This window comes from Lontra canadensis, unplaced genomic scaffold, assembly GCF_010015895.1.
Source record: "Lontra canadensis isolate GAN:19392208 unplaced genomic scaffold, GSC_riverotter_1.0 scaffold186, whole genome shotgun sequence".
Lineage (NCBI taxonomy): Eukaryota > Metazoa > Chordata > Mammalia > Carnivora > Mustelidae > Lontra > Lontra canadensis.
Window position 1 is genome coordinate 1101757 of NW_022631180.1, and position 6441 is coordinate 1108197.

The 6441-nt window shown below is 46.4% G+C and overlaps 1 pseudogene; it reads left to right on the forward strand.

Annotated features, from left to right (window-relative positions):
- The first annotated feature begins 270 nt into the window (after positions 1 to 270).
- On the forward strand, positions 271 to 5512 carry LOC116860927 (annotated as a pseudogene).
- The last annotated feature ends 929 nt before the right edge of the window (positions 5513 to 6441 follow it).

Here is a 6441-nt window from a genome sequence, read left to right on the forward strand (position 1 = left end):
TTAACTCTGTGAGAACCTCCACACTGTTTTCCGCAGCAGCTGCACCAATTTACATTCCCACCAACTGTGCATGAGAATTCCATTTTCTCCACATCCTCTCCACACTTGTTATTTCTTGCATTGTTGGTTTTGCCCATTGTGACAGGTGTAAGTGGTATCTCATTGTGGTTTTTATTTGTATTTCCCTGATGATGAGTGATATTGAGCATCTTTTCATGTGTCTGTTGGCCGTCTGTTTGTATTCTTTCGAAAAATGTCTTCTGTTGAAAGATGGCTGTTTTAATTGGGGGGCTCACTGTGGTCATCCCTGAAAAGGTGAGTTTTGAGAAAAGATTTGATGGAGTTATCCATGAGATTCTCTGGGACAAGATTTTCCAGACAGGGGAAATTCCAGTGTGAATTCATGAGGGCGGGTGTGTCTGTGTGTTCTGGGAGGAGAAAGGAGGCCAGTATGGCTAGAGTAGAGAGTAACCAAGATGAGATACAGGTACGGCCAAACCCTGTAAGTTTGGAGGATGTCAGGCTTTGCTTGAGTGTGCTTTGCTCTGAGTGTGATGGGAATTACCCTTTGCTCTGAGTGTCATGGGAATTACAACACAGTTTGAGCAAAAGAGGGACATGATACAACTCATCCTTTAAAAGGATCACATTGTCTGCGGTGCTGAGAACAGAATGGGAGGCAGGAGGCAGGTGAGGCACCAGGGAGAGCAGTAGGAAATAGGTTTAGTGTTCCAGGCTGGAGATGTCTGTTCCTTCTACTGGGATGTGAGCAGTGGAAAAAGTGGGAGGTGATGGGATTCTGGATGCAATCTATAGACGGACTTTTCAGCACAATCTTGGGTTTGAAAAATAGGAATAATGGAGGACCCCCCCCCCCAAATTCTGGACTATGCAAGTGGAAAGATGGAGCTGTTGTCAGCTGAGATGAGGAAGACTCTGGAGGGAGCATATTTGGGAGGGCATCACAAGCATTCCATGAAGATATGATGAGCTGAGATATCTATTAGAAATGTAAGTGAAGGAGTTGGCTTGGCCATCAGAGAAATGTGGATGAGGGTGGGATTTAGGAGAAAGGTCGGAGCTGGAGAAATAGATTTTAGAGTAACACCATGTAAATGATACTTAGTCTTTAGCATAGATGAAGTCACCAAGGGGGAAACGGCCATAGAAGAGAAAGGGACAAGGACCAAACTTTGGACTTCCCAGGGCTAAAAGATCTGATCAGACCACACACTCACAGCAGTCTGCACAGTCCTGGCCTCACATTTAAAGGCACATAGACCAGGGAGTCCCAAACTTCCCTATTCAGAGAACTCCCAGACATCTTATTAAGGCTCACAAAGTGTGGAGTAGAGTATGAGATTCCGTATTTTCGACAAGGTGTGGCTGCTGCTGGTCTTCCCATCACACTTTTAAATAGCAGGAATGTAGATTGGGATTCCCCCGTGGCTGTGCCTCAGCCTTCCCTATAGGGGTTGTTAAATAGGTGATTCCTTGACCTTGTGCCCAATACTCAGAGTTTGTGGGTGTGGGGAGAGACCTGTGCATTCTGTGAGAAGCTCCGTGAGCGAGCCTCATGTTCATCTGAATCTGGAGCTGCTGAGGTCGGAGAGGACAGAAGGCAGGGTGAGGTTGTTTTTTTTTTTGCTTTGTTTTGTTTTTTAGATTTTATTTATTTATTTATTTATTTGACGGATAGATCACAAGTAGGCAGAGAGGCAGGCAGAGAGAGAGAAGGGAGGAAGCAGGCTCCCTGCTAAGCAGAGAGCCCGATGCGGGGCTCGATCCCAGGACCCTGGGATCATGACCTGAGCAGAAGGCAGAGGCTTTAACCCACTGAGCCACCCAGGCGCCCCAGGGTGAGGTTTTAAATCACATGTAAGTGTGGGTTTTTTTTCCCCTTTGGAGAGAAAGGGGGATGCTTGTTGTCAATATGACATGTGATGTTGTGAGATACATGTCATTTTCTTACATTGAGGTGTATATAGTCAGGTGGGAGGAGTGGAAGTGGTTCACAGTTTAGCGTAAGGAACATCTCTGAATGCTTACTCCCTGGAACTATTCCCCTAATCAACTTTTTGGAGCAAACAATGGAATCTAACTTTCTTCTAATATGGTATTATGTTGGAAGGCCACAGAACAGGCTTGAGGCTACAGAGGCAGGAATGGGATATACCGTCCCACCCTAGGTTGAAACCACACAGGAACCACTACAACCAGAGCAAGGCCAATCCAGTGAGGCTGGGCAGACTGCAGGTCACACATCTCTCAGGGCTCTGATTTGGAGCTTCATCCGGAGGCCTCAGAACCCATCAGAAGTCTCTACCCAGGGGGACCCCACGGGAATTCGCTCCATTGTGCAACTGGAAACTGGCTGTGACCAGTCACCACCCACCAGTGTGGAGCGGAAGGGAGTGGGGAGGCTGTGTGGTTGGGGCTGCCTCCGGTGCAAGGCCAGGGTCTCACCTTCCAGTTGACCTACAGTTGCACTGTGGGGTCACAAGGGCCTCTCCTTGGTGGACACTGGCTGTTGGTTGACGACAGCAAAGATTATCTCACCCTGAAGAAGACCTGCGATCCTGGACCGCAGCAGACATGGCAGCACAGATCACCGGGCAGGTGCAGCAGAGCATGAGAGGAACTATGTGGAGGGCAGGCGCCTGGAGAACCGGAAGGAGACACTGCAGTGCGAAGTTAGGAGACACCTGAGCACTTCCCAGATCTCTGCACAGGCTGGGACTGCGCTCCCATAAGATGCAGAGGAAAATGGAATAGATTCCCGAATACCTGCTGACTCTTCCATGGCTCAGGAGACAGGGGATTAATTAAATCTTGGCTCTTCAGATCCTCTACAGGAAGAGTGACTGGTCTAGGGGACCAGCCCTTCTCTCAGAAACTATTAAGGGACCCATTCCACTAGGGATGGAAGGGGAGGCCATCTGTGCAATAACCAACTAACAATGCCTTTTGATTCTTGGTCAGTGGCTTTGAGAACTCTGAGGGACTTTCTCACTCAGTCCTTGAAAGGAAGGAGCATATGTGAGAAGGGGCACCACAGACTTTCAGTTTAAGAGATGTTTAAGCTGAGGGGTGCCTGGGTGACTTATTAAGCATGGAACTCTTGATTTCAACTCAGGTCATGATCTCAGGTTTGTGAGATTGAGCCCCTCATCCAACACCTCACTGAGCATGGAGTGTGCTTAAGATTCTCTGTCCCTTGGGTCTCCTGGGACAGAGACCATTTGGTCTGGTCCATTCAGGTCTGCCTGGCTCAGGTCATGATCCTGGGGCCCTGGATCCAGCCCTATTTCAGGCTCCTTGCTCAGTGGCGAGCCTGCTTGTGCTCTCTCTCCCTCTGTCAAATAAATAAATAAGATCTTAAAAAAAAAAAAAAGATACTCTCTCCCTCTCCGCTCCTCCCCCGCTGCTTGCACACACACATGGTGTCTATCTCAGAGAGAGAGAGAGAGAGGCTTAATCTGAGATGTCTATTAGAAATGCGGTTGAGGGGTGCCAGGGTGGCTGAGATGGTTAAGCATCTGCTTTTGGCTCAGGTCATGACCCTGGGGTCCTGGGATCAAATCCCACATCAGACCCCCTACCCACATCAGACTCCCTGCTTCTCCATCTGCCTCTGCCTCTCTCTCTCTGTCTCTCATGAATAAATAAAAATCTTAAAAAAAAAAAAAAGAAACACAATTGAGGTTGTCAGGTTGACAGTCGTGTTACCCACAACTGGGTTCACCTCTTGGTGGGTTCAAAGCAAAAGACTTAATCAAGCCAAAGAATAGGAAAAGGAAGGGTTTTACTGAAAAGTAAAGGAAAACACCAGGGAAATTTCCCCAAGCAGTGTCTCCCTGAACAGGAAACAGGGGAAGTTTTCAGCTGAGGGTGCCGATGTCATGACTCCTCTGACGCAGGACACCTGACCCTCGGCAGGAACTGCTGTCTCTGCTGCTCCTGGTACCTGGATGACACTCGTGCCACTCGGGCCAAAATGTCTCTGCACAGACTTAGCACCAGAGCTGGGAGCCAGTGGCTGCCACGTCTCATCAGACCTGCCTCCAAGCAAGTGAAGATGTTAAAGATACCTTTGTCAGAGGAGAAATGAAAAATATCGAGTTCTAAAAATATCGAAAATGAGACACTTGTGATTGGATCCTGTAGTCAGCCTTCCATTCCTGGGGTAAGGATTAGGATTCTTTGTTTACCCCTCCTGGAGGACAGAGAGCCGTGCTACATAGTGTTCCATTAGACTCTCAGAATGCCCAGGGATATGAGTGGATATTCACTGCCTGGTATCCAGATCATTCTCGTGATCATCAAAACATGTTGTATGTGGGAACAAGTGCAACTCTGAAAAGGGAGCTTAGAGGGGGCCACATTACAGATGAAATGTTTGGAGCAGTAAAGAAAGATTCCTCATTACATGGATATAAAAAACACTTGCTGTCACAATCTTCTCCTGCCCCACTGACCACAGCTGAGGAAGAATCACGGCGGATTAAAATTAATCAGATGTGCCTGCGGACATGAAGCCTCAAACACTACAAGGAGTAGCATTTCCTATTTCTTTTTTTTTTATTTTTTTTATTTATTTATTTTTTTTTTAAGATTTTATTTATTTATTTGACAGACAGAGATTACAAGTAGGCAGAGAGGCAGGCAGAGAGAGAGAGGAGGAAGCAGGCTCCCTGCTGAGCAGAGAGCTCGATGTGGGGCTCGATGTGGGGCTCGATCCCAGGACCCTGGGATCATGACCTGAGCCGAAGGCAGAGGCTTTAACCCACTGAGCCACCCAGGCGCCCCGCATTTCCTATTTCTTGAGAAACTTTTCAAGCTTTGGAAACATTAAGTAACAGCTCAACTATGTGCAGTTGGAAATAGATATAAGAGATGAAATTATAGTTTTGGCCAACACAACAAAGAACTGAAAGACTTGCCAAGGAGGATTCCCAAGGATTCAGCACACTACCGTTTCTTCCCGTGGAAACATTCCCATGGAGACGGTTTGAAGTTCATAGTTTTTATTTATTCAATGCCAGGATACACATGCAGTAAAGAGAACGGATGCTGTATTCTAACTGCAAGAGCCCTCTGCTAGAAATTGTTGAAAGACAACTACAAATGAATGTCATTAGAAAGATTGAGACAGGGTGTTTGGGTGGCTCAGTTAAGTTTCTGCCTCCAGCTCAGGTCATGATCTCAGGGTCCTGGGATCGAGCCCCACATCTTGCTCCCTGCTTGACAGGGAGCCTGCCTCTCCCTCACTCTCTGCCCTCCCCTCTGCTTGTGCATGGTCTCTCTCAAATAAATAAAATCATTAGAAAAAAAAAGGAAAGATCAAGAGAGAAAAGGGGGATGAGTTGACAGTGGACTTCCTTTTTGAAGAAGGACACCCAAAGCGGCAGACACATAGCAAAATTTTGCAAAACCGAGAGGTCCTGCAGCAAAAAGAAGAATTCAAAAACTTACTAGGGGCCCAGCTGAAAGTGAAGCCACTGACGATTAAAATCATTGTATTAAGGATTCCAATACTAGTTTTTTAAAAACATCTTTTAGTACAGAAGAACTGTTAGATCACTGCCCGCAGGTCAGCTCACTGAGCTTTCCCCTTCTGTGTTGTTAAAGTCAAGGTTATAGAAGACTTGTCGCGGCCGGCACGACAAATCGACCAGGAACGTGAGGGTAAGAGGATGGTGAAAAGAAATTAAGAGACAAAGAAAGAGATGGGGGCAGGAGGAGCACTGAGGAGGATGCCCAACAGTGCCAAGTTTATTCAAAGCATTAAGGCCATATATATATATATAGTGATATTACATCTGTGTCTAGTTAAACAACCATGAGTTCCTCGTGACGCCAAATGGCTGATGCAGTACAAATACAGCAAACCTGAAAGTAATTTGTGGGCTGTACTAGGGCAGCAAGGACCAGCAACAAACTTTTGACCCCAACCGAATTGTTCTCATTTGTTTAGCAAGCGTGTGGGAAGTCACGTAGGCGAGCGCACAGCACATAGCACAGACCCTTTCTCAGTGCTACTCAACTTTTCCCGTCCTAACCCTTTTGTTAGGTTATTCGGACTTTAAAGGAGGCACAAGTCAGGGCCCAGTTTTGTCCTCGTCTCAAGCCTTATTGCGGCCTCCCACATCTCCCCCTTCCTTTTTAAATAAGTCAAGCATATGAATTTGTGCTTGCACATGTAATCGTTGCTGTCCTAGTACGAATCTGTACAATGTACCATATTAAAACAAAAGCAGGTAATATAATGAGGAGTCCAGTAAACAACCAGAATGAGTGTTACTAGTGCTGCTATTCCTGCTATCAATAGACCCAGAAAACGTTTGACTCATTTGAGCTGCAACTGCATTTTAAGGGCAAACTGATAATCATAATTAGCATACCAATCATAATTAGCATACTTCCACAGGTAATAACATA